Below are 16,079 nucleotides of genomic sequence, written 5' to 3'. Positions count from 1 at the left end.
TAGCTCAGAGGAGCCCTACTTTTTCTCTGAAAAAATTTTAGGTACACCCCTAAGGTCCTTATATCTCCTATGAGTAGTAGACAGAAAACAGCAGACTATAAAGTCACAAGAAACAGAAATAATGTAACAGGAGGATATTTATTTATTCTGTAAATAGGAAGGAAGAAGAGGGATAGATATGTTGACTTACATCCAAGAATCAGGGGATCTTATAAAATTTATGAGCTTGTTTCACTTGTGACTGTTTTTGAGAGGCATTTCTTTATACACATTTGCACAAGAACTACAGGCTATTACACATTGAATCCTACCTCTGGCAGTTTATAATCACAGATGCTTGGACAAGGAAAGACCCAGAAGAACATGTGACTGAGAGATCTTGCCCACCTAACTTGGTGTCTTTGGACAAGTCCCCAGAGTTGGAATGGATGAGAACACAGAGAAAGCCTACCTGGGTTCAGGTCTACCACTCACAAGCCAGGTGACCTTGAGTAAGGCACCTCCCATACCTCATTTTTCTGGAGATAGAATGGGGTTGATGTGAGAATTAGCTCAGTGAGGTAAAATAACTTGCTCCCAGGGTGACAGAACTAATCATTTGAACCCCTGAGCCCTAGTAGGAAATAGGTATAAAAAGAATCAAAGGAGACTGTCTCATGATTTTGGACTGTTAATCTAACTAGTGGACCTGAAGTAAGAAATGTCACGGTGCCCACATAGGTAATTTCACCATTGCGAGAGATTTGCTCACCCACGTACTTTGGTGTCCATTGCAGCAAAGTATACAAGAAATGCCTTTGCTCGTGGTATCTGTGAGATGGAATTCTACTATGCCAGCTGAGTAGCGCAACCAGATACCTAAAGCCTATCTCCTGCAACAGCAAGAATGATCACTTTTCATTGATCTCCTTTTAGATCTGACCTTGAGATTCCTTCGTGGCTCCCTCTAAATATATCAAAGCACCTGAGGATATGAGCATGTTCCCCTTCAACTGAATTTTACTGATCTCATGTTGATGTCTGTGCTCCAAAGTAAGCAATGACAGAGGCTGGATCTGGATCTGATCTTCCAATCCACAGAATCTTCTAGCCACCAGCCTTTGAATGTGCCCTTTCTTCCCTTTCCATGTTTGCGTTTTGTTAGCTCAGAGCACCCAGCAGCCATCCATCACCATAGCTGTGAAAGCCATGTGTGCTGTGCTGTGTCCTGCTGGCCCTGTGTTAAATGAGCCCATGCAAAGGAGGGACGTAGGCAGAGGGTTGGGCAAAGAGCAGAAGTCAATTAAGAAAAATACTTCTGGGCAGCCCGGTGGCTCAGCGGTTTAGCGCTGGTTTCAGCCCAGGGTGTGGTCCTGGAGACCCAGGATCGAGTCCCGTGTCGGGCTCCTGGCATGGAGCCTGCTTCTCCCTCTGCCTGTGTCTCTGCCTCTCTCTGTGTGTGTGTCTCTCATGAATAAATAAATAAAATATCTTTAAAAAAAATACTTCTAGGGAAGGGGAATGGGCAACAGGGATGAAGGAGGTGGGAGGTACAGACTTTCAGTTAGGGGATGAAGAAGTCCCGAGAATGGGGGCACCTGGGTGGCTCAGTGGCTGAGCACCTGCCTTTGGCTCAAGTCGTGATCCCGGTGTCTTGGGATTGAGTCCACATCAGGTTCTCCTCTGCTGTCTCTCTGTGTCCCTCATGAATAAATAAATAAAATCTTAAAAAAAGAAAAAGAAGAAGTCAGAGGAATGAAAGGCACAGGACAGGAAGTACAGCGAACGGTCTTGTGAGAGTGTCGTATGGTGGCAGATGGTAGCTACCCCTGTGGTGTGCACAGCATCACGTATAAAGAAGTTGAGTCACTGTGTTGTGCATCTGAAATGAGGTAGCCTGCTGTGTCACCTACCTCAAGTAAAAAAAAAAAATCTTTTAAAAAAGAAAAACTCTTCTACCATATTTCATTAAATGCTCACAGTACCCTACCAAGATAGGGGATGTCATCCCTGGTTTACAGATGAGGAAGCAGAGGCTTAGAAAGGGCAGGGGACTTCCTTAGGGTCACACAGCTGGTGAACGGCATATTTGGGACTCCAAATCCACGTTCTTGCTGATAGGCCCTGCTTTGTTAATGCTGGGAGTAGTGGAGGTTGTGGGAGAGTGACCAGAAGTAGCTAGAGATCACCTACAGCCCTGTCGACAATGACAGTCACACAAGGCATTGCCCTCTTCAAGGTACTTCAGATTCTGCTCGTCATTCCCAAGCCAGGGGCCCACTGCCCCGAGCCAGGTGCTGCCCCAGGCCCTTTGCAGACTCCAGCTCCTTTCTTCCTTACCTTTCAGCCAGAACTTCCAGGTGGTGTTTCTCCGAGTGTGTGCCTTTGACCAACTATATTAGAATCAACCCTGGGAGCCTGTTCAAATACCCATCCCGGGGCTTCGCTTCAGGGGCGGGAGAAATGCTCTGTTTGAGAACAGTTGTTCTTAAAAAGTAATAGATTCTTGTCATTAATGAATCACTTAAAATCACTCACTGCCTTTTTTGAAGGCTTTCTAAGTTAAGCATTTTGTATTTAAAGTATAGTTATGGACTCTTACTGAACAATGAATTTAAGAAGGATACGAGTAGAAAGCTGGAACTCATTTGAGTGAATTTTACTTGGTACCCAGAGGAATTTGAAAGAACTTATTTTTAGGACTGACTAGTAGGTCACAACTATAAAATTCAAGTCCTGATATATATATATAGTCTGAAATTTGGCCTCTAGGCTGGGCTTTTGTAATGCTCTACTATATATATCAAGTAGCTTCTTTGAAATATTTAAGTAAAATGTTCATAATAAAATAAGCAAGATACAAAATTATGGAAACAGATTCATTCCAACTCAACATCCTAGTGTGACTGTGCACTAGGTACAATGCATGACAAACACAAATAAGCTGGTGAATTCCACCAAACATTCAAAGAAGAATTAATACCAAGCCATCACAAACTTTTCCAAAAGATAGGAGAAGAGAGAGCAATTCACAGTTCATTATGGAAGGCCAGTATTTTCGCGATCCCAAAACCAAAGACATGAGATGTGATCACCAGCAAAGGTAGGCTGTGTTTAAGCCTTTGTCACCTGCCAGTTCTCTAACTCCGGCAGGTGGATTTCAGAGAGAGGGCTGAGACACAGCACAATGAAAACAGTGATAACGGCGATGGTGGTGGTGGCTATAGTTACACAGCACATGCACACACACAGACAAGTTTAAAATCCAACTGTGCGGGCAGCCTGGGTGGCCCAGCAGCTTAGCACCACCTTTAGCCCAAGGCCTGATCCTGGAGACCCAGGACTGAGTCAAACGTCAGGCTCCCTGCATGGAGCCTGCTTCTCCCTCTGCCTGTGTCTCTGCCTCTCTCTCTCTCTCTCTCTGTGTGTCTCTCATGAATGAATAAATAAGTAAATAAGTAAACAAATAAATAAATAAAATAAAATAAATAAATAAAATAAAATCCAACTGTGCTTTTGTCAAACATTCTTCTCTAGGGTAGGTCTTGGTCTTTTCCTTGCTCTAGATATCTCATTGCTGTGGATATTTAAAATGTATTAATAGGGTACCTGGGCAGCTCAGTTGGTTTTGTCCTGCTCTTGATCTCAGCTCAATCTTGATCTCAGGGTCGTGAGTTCAAGCCCTGGGTTGGGCTGCTTGCTGGGTGGGGAGCCTACTTAATAAAACAAAATGTATTAACAGATGATAAAACAAGTATAGATCTTAGGAACAAGAATTGGGACTTTTGCTCTGGTGTCAACAAGATTTACTCTCACTGGCTGATTTTCTCCTTTCCTCATCCTTCTGCTCTCCACCTGAACCTACCTCCCACTATTGTCCCACTGTCCTGTCTCTATACACCACCACCATTGTCCCCACCACTGTATCTCTCACTGTGTTTTACACACTTGAATTCACATCTAGATCTAGCCCCTTTCACTGTTGTATTTAATTATGACCACTTCGGTTTCTGTTAATCCTTTGGTAGTCATGTTATAGCAACTATGAAATAAACTCCTTTCTAATCTCTTTGGTCTCAAAAAAAAAAATTGTGTCAGTATTTAGAGCAAAGCTTTTTATTTTTTGTAGTGGAATCTTTACTGCATGCCTGAGAACAGAATTGATTCAGAAGAGATGTACTTGTGATTTGAAGATGCCAGAAAAAGTCCCGTTCAGGGAACCACTTTCTTCAGCACAGGCTGACCAGCTAGAGTCCCAAGCAAAGACACAGTGGAAAGATCCAGACTTGGAGTCCTTGTGAGTTTGGATCCTGCACTGCCTCTTGCCAGCTCTATGACTTTAGGCAGGTCACTCTACCTCTCTGGGCCTCCATGTTCTAATATCTAAAACAGGAATAATAACTTCTATCTTAAGGGGTAGGTTGGTTTAGGATTAAATTAGATCAAGTATATAAATCAATTATTAACTCTTTTGGTATACAGTAAGTTTGTATTCATTAAAATGTAACTTTTTAATCTTAAACAAATACAACTCTTACAACATAATTATAAGGTGACTTTATTTCTGATTCCCACTCTCCTTTTCCATTTATTCTATGGAACAAGTTCTTCTGCTACCCTTGCTTGAAAATTTGGGCAGGTTCTATAACTTGTATAGCAAATTGCAGGAAATAAAAGTCCTCTGTCATTAAAATGTCCATCCCATATTCTAGTCCAGATGTCAGTCTGTTTAAGTTAGTACCGTTTCTCCTCCTGCAGCTCTGGCCTGCTCTGGAGGAATAACCCACGGTGGGGCTTCCACTTCAATTGTCCTATCCCTTGCCCCCCCGTTCAACCTGTTCAGTGTTAGGGTTCAGGTGTCAAGAGCAGGAAGCAAAGGAGACAGAGGGTTCTTCTGTGACTGGTATGGTCATGGTGATTGGTGCTGTCTGGACAAGCAGGTTTCTGGATGGACCGTCTCTTGTGGGTGCTTTGCTGGCTTCTCTAAAGGCCCCTACTCGTCACCGTGAACATCTCCTGACAGGAGAAGATAAAAGAGATAAAAGGGAGTTCCTCTGGCTGGCCCCACACTCCTTCCTCCACCCTGGGCATCCCCCAATCCCTCCAGCTTCTTTCCGCTGAGACACGTTTGCCCCTTAAGATACTCCTCTGGAGCCCATCTGGCCCCAGGAAACCGCATGGTGTGTCTTTCCCTAACCCACACACAGCTCAAGGCACCCTCACCGCAGCCCTCCATCCCTCCCTCTGCTCCTAGACAGACTGACCGCCATCTCTGACCTTCAGATTTCTCAAGAGGGTCACCCCTGCATGCCCCAAGGTCCAGATGTCCTTGAGTCTCTCTCCTGACTTCAGCTGGAGGGAAAGCGGCCCCTCAGGGCACACAGAGTTCTCACCAGTGTCCTGTCCCTGCTCTGCTCTCAGCCTCTGAGCTGGTGACTCTGCCCAGTGACAGCAGTGCCTTAGTTTGGAATGCGGTATTGTCTCCTGCCTCAGCTGAGCTCCCCACCTGGGTCCTGGGATGCGGCTGCTAACTGTACTATTCTTGTCTAACCTCAGCATCTCCACTCACTGCTGTCCAAGGTCACAACACTTAACTACCCTCAGCTCCGATTTCCTCATCTGTAAAGTGAGCACAGTAATGACCGCACGCCTCGCCAGGCCTCTGTGGGGATTACCTGAGATAGTGCCTAAGCTACTTCCTTCAGTTCCTGACACTGGCAAGGTTCTCCGTAATGTCAGCTGTCTTCACTGCCATCACCATTATCATGGTTAATCATAAAGCAGAATTACGTGTCCTTTTGTTAGCCATCCCGGCCCCCTTATTGCCTGGCCAGAGCGCGTGCATGCACACATGGGACACGCACACAGGCACAGCTGCCTGGACAGAGTAGTGGCTCTTTGGAGGTGTCTCAGTCCCTAACCCCCTTTGATGCTGGCTCTCCTACAACCAGCACCCTTGGTGCCCTATTTCCCCCTTCCTTATCCCCCCAAATTCATTTATCTCTTTATACTGTCCCTCACAGCAACCTAATTAAGTGGTGGGCCTGTGTGGGAGCCATCTGCTGCTGGATTGTCATCCCTATCTCTCTCAGGATCCCTGGGACTCTCTAATGGCCCCAGAGTTTCCTGAGGCAGAAGGACAGGGCTGATGCCCATTGTTGGGAAATCATATGCAGAAGCCTCTGTGTTCGATGACTTACAAGCATGAGGATGATTTTTGATTTTCATGGAGTCATGCTCTGCATATTCATCCTTCTGCTTTCAATCATTTATTCCCAGGTTTTGCACAGTCTGGTGTAGCTTCAAAAAGAAAAAAGATAAATAATAGGACAGTGGGCCTATTTCCAACTGTGCCATTTTTTCTGTCACCTGTCACAATAACACCCCATCCGTCATGCCTAAGAGGGACTAGGGCCCTTCTCTCGGCTATAGCACTGCTCATACCATACAAAGTCAAGTCTCTTTCTTTTTCTCTTCTGTTCTTCACTAGAGTGTGAGCTCCTTCTCCTTTATCCCAGGTGCTAACACAGAATGCTGCTCACAGTTTCTCTGAGGCCTCAGGTAGTGACTTCACCTTTCTGAGCTCAGTTTCCTCACCCATAAACAGCAAAATAACAGTGCCTATCTCAAAGGGCAGTGCTGAGGATTAAATCAAATCAGCAGGGCAAAGCACCTTGCATGCTGTAGGCCCTCAGTAAGAGGTAATCATCTTATAACTGCTGCAGACACTTAGCAAATGAATTAAATAATTTCTTAGCAGAGATGACAGTAAGTTCTAATTTGTCATCATTAAATAGAACATACGTGAATCTGCAGCCTCCAATCTTTCCCTATCCCCAGGCTCTCATTGTCCCCAGGGGGCCTGAATCACCCAACCAAAGTGCCTCCCAGGCCACATCATCTCATCACTCCATCACTCTGAGATCTTGAGTGGCTCCCGCTGCCTTCAGAGTCAAGTCAGAATTCCCGTACGTGACCCCATCCCACCCCTCCACCTGACTTGCCTCCACTGCCCTTTACATAATCCCTGACCATAAAGTAAAATGAGAACAGCTTGGGGTGCCAGTCCAGTTTTGCTGCTCTGTGATTCTCACGCAATCCTTTTCACTCAATCACCTTTTCTGAGTGCCTGCTTTGTGCTGGTCCCTGGGCGGGGCCCTGGGATACAGGTCTTGCCCTTGGGGCCTCCAGCCGGGAGGAGAATATAAGCATCTTCAAGAGTGGTTGAGATGGGAGGGATGCACTGTGGGAGCTGAGGCAGAAGTCCGCAGCGATGGCTTTACAGAGGTGGCATTTGAGGGGGGTCAAGCAAAGAGCGTAGGAGAGCATTCTGGAAAGGGGGAAGAGTATAAGCACAGACTAGTGCAGACTACTGCAGATGTGTGGATGAGCCACTGGGGAGACGAGAGTGGGAGGCAGCAGGCCTGAAGAGGTGGGCCGTGGGGGGGGCCAGAGCCGATGTCTAGTTGCGGAGTCTGGTCTTAACCCTTCAGATGCAGAAGCAGCAGAGGTCTTTTAATCACTCCTCAACCATAGCCAAAAGTGTGCCTCCCTTTGGTTGCCTAATCTGCACATTATATTGGGCTCCACATTTTATTCTAATATTTACACAAGAGAAAAAAGTCCTTTTTTAAACTTTTTGTTTTGTTTTGTATTCAAAAACAGATTAATGTAGGACACTAGGAAAATGTCAGATCTGTAGTTAGTCATTCACTCTTGAATTTGATTTCTGGCCCTTCCATTTTCTAGCCGTGTGCCCTTGAGTAAATCACTTGCCTCTCTGGGCCTTGGTTTTCTCATCTGTGAAAATGGGGGGAAGGTGCCACTTTACAGCACTGCTATGCGGATTGAAGATGAGAGCGTGTTTTTGTGGGGCATCTGGCACACTGGAGATGTGACACATCTCTTCTCTTCTCTCCCCTCTAGTCACTGGGTTTCTGGGCACCCGGATGCCAGCCCAATGACCTGCACAGTGACAAAGCATGCCGAGGCACTGATGCGAAGGAGTGTTCCTATGAAATATTAACTGCTTCCACCAAAGACTAGGTGTTTTGAAGGGCTTTGTTCCCCCAGCTGAAAGCCCGTGACCTCCCCACCATTCCAGGCTGTCCGGGAAAGGAAGCCCACAATAACAAGTCCAAGGGCAGAGGCTATGTTCATGAGTTTGTGGGTGTGATCCTCTTCCCATGCATAGCCCTGGAAAGCTCAGAGCCAGGAAACTCACAGGTATTTCAGAGCCTCCCCTTCTTTGAAGACTCCTATGTATCTTCTAAAACCCCCTCAGATTCTCATGGGAAGCTTGAACTCCCAGAGCACCTCTCAGCACTCACCTGGAAGTTCCTTAAAGGCAATGAGATTGGGATCCCTTCTGAAATGCTTATGCAACAGAATACCTGGCAGAGACTCAGAGAGATGAGACCATGTTTAAAATCCTGGTTGAGCACCTGCTGCGTAAAAGGTGCTGTGTTCAGCATGTTTGCTGGCCAGTGGGCTCAAGCCAGGAGGCTCAGGTACCCGATGTACCATGCGACACTCGCCTTTCTCACCAACGCACACCTTCTCCTGACAGCCCTGTTAATTCTGCTGGTTTGTGTCTTTAACCTTTTTTCTCTACCGCCTTGTGCATATTTGTGTTGCAATTTGAAGCACAGATTCCCCAGTAGAAAGGGGAAACATCAAATTCGAAGTAAGGACAGGCCCAGGCAAAGGCAGACAAATGACAGTGTTTCAAAGCTTTCACAGGGCAGCTTATGGGGGTCAAAATGTGCAGTTGAACAGACCCAGGTTCAAATCTGGCCCTGACTGAGAGACACCCAAGTAAGCTCTTGCACCAATCTGGGACTCAGGAGATTCCAGTCTTACGGGGCCACCCCAAGGTTAGAGAGAAGTTGTGTGCAAGTGCCTCCCACCCTTGGCGTAGAGAGCAGAGGACATCCTGCAGCCCCGGCCTTCCTGTCGCCCTGGGGCCACATGAGAGATCACTGTTGCCCTGGTTGCTGGCCCAGGCAAGTGAGTAACAGGACTGAGTTACACACTGCAGCTCCATGAAGAAATTCTAGGTCCCATTTTTGACAAAACCCCTCCAGACTTCACGGCCTGAAAAAAAAAATCTTCCATTTTCTCCAACTCTGGTGCCTCTGGGTATGTCCATCACTTCTTTAGAGTTCACAGGTTGCTGAAGGACTTGCTGGAAATAAGATTGCTTTGCAAAAAGAGGCACTGGAGCCAAGAGAGTTTTGTTTTGTCTGGGTAAATGAAGTCTGTAATTCCACTCACCAGACTGTCCACCCTGTCACTGCCTGGCTGCACTCCCCCTGCTGCACCCCCAGAACTCCCGTTACCCCAGCAGAGATGAAGCATAGGCAGCCAAAAGCAGAATTTAATGGTATCACTTCCCATGAATCATTAGCAACAAAAAACAGACATGACATTAACTGCACCAAAAATGGCATCACAGGGATCACCGACTTCATAGTTTGATGCTCACCATCACTTAGTAATTTCTGAGATTTTGTCATGCCCCAGCACTGTCAGGCTTAGAATGCATTCATATTTCCAAACAAAGGAATAATTTGCAGCCTTCACACATGATAATTACCAAGAGTTTGTAATATAAGGAAAAATATTTTCTTTTCCAGTTATTTCCTATGACAAGTTTCTAGAAATGGAATTGCTAGATCAAAGGATAGCAGGTTTAAAAGCTTCACTCCTTAATTCTCATATTCAATAAATAGGCTCCAAGGACTTGTGATGTACCAGATACTCTGCGGGGCCCTGGAGGCACAGTGTGTCCTGCTGGGTTGAGTCAGGCTATACCTTCCCCACATCCTTGCTAGCAGTGGCTACAGTTACGCCTTTCCCCTGTGAGCAGCCTACAGGAAAATGGTAGTGTATTCCCACGGGCTTAAGATTTAAATGTAAGAAATAAACATGTGGAATAGAATTACAGATAATTATTCATAGAACTGTATCATAAAGAAACTTTTATTTTATTTTTTAAAGATTTTTATTATTTATTTATTCATGACGGAGAGAGAGAGAGACAGGCAGAGGGAGAAGCAGGTTCCGTGTAGGGAGCCCGACATGGGACTCCATCCCAGATCTCCAGGATCATACCCCGGGCTTAAGACAGTGCTAAACCGCTGGGCCATCGGGGCTTTTAAACTTTTAAAGCTTAACCCCAGGAGTAAACGGGGTAAAGGAAAAGATTGATAGAATAGGCCATGTGCAAAGGTAAAGCTTATACATGGGTACATATACACATAGATATGGATATCTCTGTGGACATATATCTCCATCTCTCTCTCTCTCTCTCTCTCTCTCTCTCTCTGATATATATGTACATATATGATTACATAGCCTTATATACCCATATATATGTAAAATAAAACAAACTGGAAAACATAGTTGCAAAGAGTTACTATCGTTTTATCTATGAGTTCTAGAGAACTCTTACAAATTAGTGGGGGGTGGGGGGGACAAAAACCAACTGCAATGGCTATGCGTTACTTTTACAATTAAAAAGCAAACTCAGTGGTGTCTGCTTGTTCAGCAACACTGATTGAGTGCATGCTAAGCTGTTCCAGCCTCCAAACCAGGCGCCAGGAGCACAGAGATGGCTTCAAAGCCACCTCTGCCTTCCCAGGCCTCAGAGATGGGCTTGGAAACAAAATATCCAGGAACACAATTCGAGGATCAGGCAAAGAGGCTGGTACAATGGGGCATCAGAGCAGGCAGGGATCACCTCCCTGCAAGAGCAGAGATGTCAGGGAAGAAGATGTTCCAGCTAGATTTTAACAGCTTTGTTGAGATATAATTTACATAAGATAAAATTCACTCCTTTTAGGCACACAGTTTGGTGAGATTTGATCAATGAATACAGTGGTACGACCATCTCTGACCAACAGTTTTAGAGGGCTGCCATTTCCTCGTGTTCATTTACAATCAATCCATCCTCTTGTCCAGTTAGGCCTAAGCAGCCACTGTTCTTGCTGTTTCTGCAGTTTCCCTTTTCTAGAAATCTTTTGTAAATGGAATCATATAATATGTAGTGTTCTCTGTCTGGTTTCTTTGATTTAGCATGACGTTTTTGAGATTCATCCATATTGGTTCATTCCCTTTTACTGCTGAGTATTATCCATTCTATGGAAAATAGAATTATTATCCATTTTGTTTATTCCATTAGTTCGTGAACATTTGGGTTATTTCCAGCTTTTGGGCTCCCATGAATAATGCTGTTACTAACATTCATGTATAAGTTGTTTGTAGATGCATATTTTCATTTCTCTTTGATACTTAGGAGTAGAATCCTGGATCAAATTGTAGTGTACGGTTAACTTAAAAATAATTTTTTCCCAAAGGAGCTGTACTGTTTTACATTCCCATCAGCAATGTAGGTGAGTTCGATTGCTCCACATTTTTGACAACATTTAGCATTGTCAGTGTGCTTTATTTTAACCATTTTTGTGAGTATGTGGTAGTATCTTACTGTAGTTTTAATTTGTATTTCCCTAATGACTAGTGGTGTTTACAATCTTTTCATGTGCTCATTTGCCATTATATATCTTCTTTCGTAAAGTGTCTATTAATATTTTTCCCATTTTTTTATTTTTCCCATTTTTAAATTGGAATGTCTTCTCATTGAGTTTTAAGAGATCTTTATATATTCTGAATACAAATCCTTGCAAATATTTTCTTTCAGACTATGATTGTCTTTACCTTGTCTTAATGATATCTTTTGAAGAGTAAGCAGTTTAATTTTGATGAACTTTTTCTTTTCTTTTATTGTTTTGGGGTTTTGTGTCATATCTAAGAAGTCTTTGCCTACTCCAAGGTCACAAAGATTTTCCTCTATGTCTTTCTTAGAAGTTGCATGGTGTGGGCAGCCCCAGTGGCGCAGCGGTTTACTGCTGCCTGGAGACCAGGGATCGAGTCCCACGTCAGGCTCCCTGCATGGAGCCTACTTCTCCCTCTGCCTGTGTCTCTGCCTCTCTCTCTCTCTCTCTCTCTCTCTCTCTCTGTCTCTCTGAATAAATAAATAAAATAATCTTAAAAAAAAGTTGCATGGTGTTAGGGTTTACACTTAGGTCTATAGTCCATTTCTAATTAATTTTTTGTGTATTGTGTAAGATAATGGTTGAGATTCATTTTCTTTTCACATGGATATCCACTTTTTCTAGCACATTTGTTGGAAACACTATCATTTTCTCCATTGAATTACCTTAGAACATTTTTCAAAAATAAATAAACCACATTTGTGAGCAGTGGTATGATGGTAAATGTTTAACTAACTAGCTCTCTGGAAAAAAGGAGGGGCCTGATTTATAGTTTTGGCCAATCTCCTGATATTTTCACATAGCTGATTTCAAGCTACCAGTAGTTGAACATTCAGCTCACCAAATTACTGAAAATTTAACAAATTTAATCAGCTTTGTGCACCAGTATAAGCCAGCTTCAGCACACCACTGTATGTAGAAATCTATTTCTGAATTATCTGTTTTGTTCTTAGATCTATGTGTCTATCTTTATGCAGTAACATACTTGATTACTGTAGCTTTATAATAACTTTTGAAATCAGGTAGTATAAATCCTTAGACTTTGTTTCTTTTTCTCAAAATTGTGTTGGCAATTCTAGATCTCTTAAATTTCCATTTAAGTTTTAAGATCAGCTTGTCGTTATCTACAAAAGTCCTCCTGAAATTTTGATTAGGATTGCTTTGAATTTATAGATCAATTTCTAGAATTGCTATTTAACAATATCGACTCTTCCAATTTAGGGATATGATATATGTCTTTATTTAGGTCTTCAATTTCTCTTAGTGATGTTGTATAGGTTTCAGTTAGAGGCATTGCACTTCTTTTGTTGAACTTGTTGTTAAGTATCTTATTCTTTCTGATGCTATCATGAATAGATTTTTTTTTTTTTCATGAATAGATTTTAAATTTTTTTCTCTTTTGCCAGTATCTGTTACTAGTCTATAGAAAGAAAATTCAGGGCAGCCTGGGTGGCTCAGCGGTTTAGCGCCGCCTTCAACCCACGGCGTGATCCTGGAGACCTGGGATCGAGCCCCACATCAGGCTCCCTGCATGGAGCCTGCTTCTCCCTCTGCCTGTGTCTCTGCCTCTCTCTCTCTCTCTCTGTCTCTTGTGAATAAATAAATAAATAAATAAATAAATATTTAAAAAGAAAGCAAATTCTTTTTGTTTTTTTGTATATTGATTGAGTATCCAGCAACCCTGCTAAACTCATTCATTTGTTCTAGTACTTTCTGTAGATTCCTGAGGATTTTCTAAATGCAAGATCATTTTATATATAAATAATGACTGTTTTACTTCTTCTTTTCTAATCTATATGCCTTTAATTTCTTTTTCTTGCTTTATTATACTGGCTATAACCTACAGGGCAATGTTGAACAGAAGTGATCAGAGTGGACCTCCTTGCCTTGTTCCTGATCTTGGAAGAAATCATTCAGTCTTTCACTGAATGAATATTCATTCATTGAGTATGATGTTAGTTGTAGGGTTTTTGTAGATGCTATCTATTAGGTTGAGGAAGTTCCCTTCTGTTCCTACTTTGCTGAGATTTTTTTTTTAATCATAAAAAGGTGTTGGACTTTTGCAAATGTTTTTCTATATCTATTAATATGATCTGTGGTTTCTGTCCTTTATTCAATGAAAATGATATACTATATTAACTGATTTTGGAGTGTTAAACCAACTTGAATCCTGGGATGAATCTCACTGGTTCATGGCATTTAAACCTTTTCGCATATTGCTGGATTTGATTTAATGAGTTTTTGTTAAGGGTTTTAATATTTATATTCATGAGGAATATTGGCCTTTCATTTTCTTGTAATGTCTTTGACTGGCTTGGTATCAGGAAAACACTTGATATTACCCATCTTAAAATGAGTTGAGAAATGTTCTCTTTTCTAAAAGAGTTTGATAGGATTGGTATTTATTATTTCCTTAAGGTTTGATGTAATTCACCAGTGAAACCACCTGGGGCTGGATTTTCTTGTGGAAAGAATTTAAATTACTAATTCAATTTCTTTACTCAATATGTATTTATTCAGTTTTTCTATTTCTTTTTTAGTCAGTTTTGTAATTTTCATCTTTCTAGAAATTTGTTTCATCTATGTTGTCAAATTTATTGACATTGAAGTTGTTCCTAGTATTCCCATATAATCGAGTTACATTTTAAAGAATAAATTAGCATGAGTTTCAATATGTCATGAAATGTTTTCTTCAGCACCAGCTTGATATGCGAAAAAGATATTTACTAAGCACTTCGTAGGCAACAAAGAATGAGGAAATGTAAGTTTATTGAACACTACACTAGATATATCATGCAACATCCTTGGCATTATGTGGAGCTTATCTCATAGGAGTGTACTCCCAGAATTCTAGGTCTACCCCACAGAGGGAGGCAGCACTGTCTCCCACCTTTCAGGGCATTCTCTCAGGGTTTCCATTTCCTGCTTAAAGAACCATCTTTCTGGGATCCCTGGGTGGCGCAGCGGTTTGGCGCCTGCCTTTGGCCCAGGGCGCGATCCTGGAGACCCGGGATCGAATCCCACATCAGGCTCCTGGTGCATGGAGCCTGCTTCTCCCTCTGCCTGTGTCTCTGCCTCTCTCTCTCTCTCTCTGTATGACTATCATAAATAAATAAAAATTAAAAAAAATAGTTTTAAGAACCATCTTTCTGCAATTAATGGACACAGATCTTTGGAGAGCCAACTAATCAGAAGAGTGCAGCCTTCCCTTTTTAACCTCAGCCAGATAACTATGTGGTCTAGGGGCAAAAACCACCCTAGAACTCCTATGATTAAAAAGCCCAGCTGATAATGGGAAAGTGGGGAGCAGGGCAGAGTGAGGAGGTAGTCATGGTGATTTTCCTATAAGTTTTCATCTAGCTCTTCTTTTTTCTACCGGAGGTGTATTTGTATGTGTACATGTTTTAACTACTACACTCCCTCACTCTTATCCTCCACCTGCCAACTATAGTTTTCTTAGTTTGCTCCCTTCTACTTCCATACAGTTCCTAGCATAGTGCCTGGTAAATACGGCAACCTAAATTAATTTGTGTAAAATCAATTTTATTCCTAATTGAGCAGTTTTATTTTTAACTATCTGTCCTCATAATTTTATACATGTTGTGTACATGTGCTTTCTTTGTGTGAAACACTATTTCCCAGGTGCACTGGGGCTTGTGAGCTGCATGCAGCCTGGGACAGCACTTAGCAGTCACCTGCAGAATCTCCATTTATCTAATGAGGAAACCCAAGCCCTAACACATGTCATAGCTAACTGCTACCCAGGTTGGGTTTTTCCATATAAGGGAAAGGACTGATTCTTTTCCACTCATTCTCTGTTCACATTAGATTAGCTTCAAACTTTTCTTTACATACAGACATTTATTTGCTTAAGTGCATGCCTTCCTCATTTTAGAAAACTATTATTATGGTGTGCACATGTTTACTGTATATTAATGGATAAGAAGTGTTTCTTAAATAATTACATCGGCATTCTCGGTAAGACCCCTTTCTCTCCCTTTCACACAAAAGAAGCTAAAAGACACATGAAGCATATACACAGACATAGGTCATAAAGCTCCTCCCTTGACCCAGTCATATCTGCCAGGATGAAACAACCTTCTATTCCCCTCTAAGAAGAGAAAGAAGCTGCTCTAACCCTCCCACAAGCCTCTAGGGTCAGGTGTTCTTTTTTTTTTTTTTTTTTAATCTCCAGATCCTACTTCCTTGAACCAGCTCCTGACAATAGCTTGGCGACTGACAGTGTTCATGAAATGTCTCCATCAGATTTCATGAAAGAGACTGCTTCCCTTTTGCAAAAACATTTTAATATAAAAAGTGTAGGCCAATTTTTGAACATAGACTTGATATGTTTCCATGACAATGTAAATTACCTATGAGAATCTGTAGGAAGATTTTAGACCATTAGGACTTAAAAGCACGTTTTTCTTCCTTCATAAAGCAGTTGAAGACTGTTGTTAAAAAATTTGTTGTCAAGAGGATGGGGAAAGAATTTTATTTCCCAAGAACTTAGATACATAATAAATCTGGGCCTTATGGGCAGAG

The 16,079-nt window shown here is 42.5% G+C and overlaps 1 protein-coding gene across 1 annotated transcript in view; it reads left to right on the top strand.

Moving 5' to 3' along the window:
* MAP6 (microtubule associated protein 6) overlaps nt 1-16,079 on the top strand; it is a 69,223-nt gene that overhangs the window by 26,950 nt on the left and 26,194 nt on the right. The gene's annotated exons all lie outside the window — the stretch shown is intronic.

Source organism: Vulpes lagopus, chromosome 15 (genome assembly GCF_018345385.1).
Source record: "Vulpes lagopus strain Blue_001 chromosome 15, ASM1834538v1, whole genome shotgun sequence".
NCBI classification, from domain to species: domain Eukaryota; kingdom Metazoa; phylum Chordata; class Mammalia; order Carnivora; family Canidae; genus Vulpes; species Vulpes lagopus.
The sequence above is the reverse complement of the archived record's forward strand: the minus strand, read 5'-3'. Positions and strand labels throughout refer to the sequence as shown.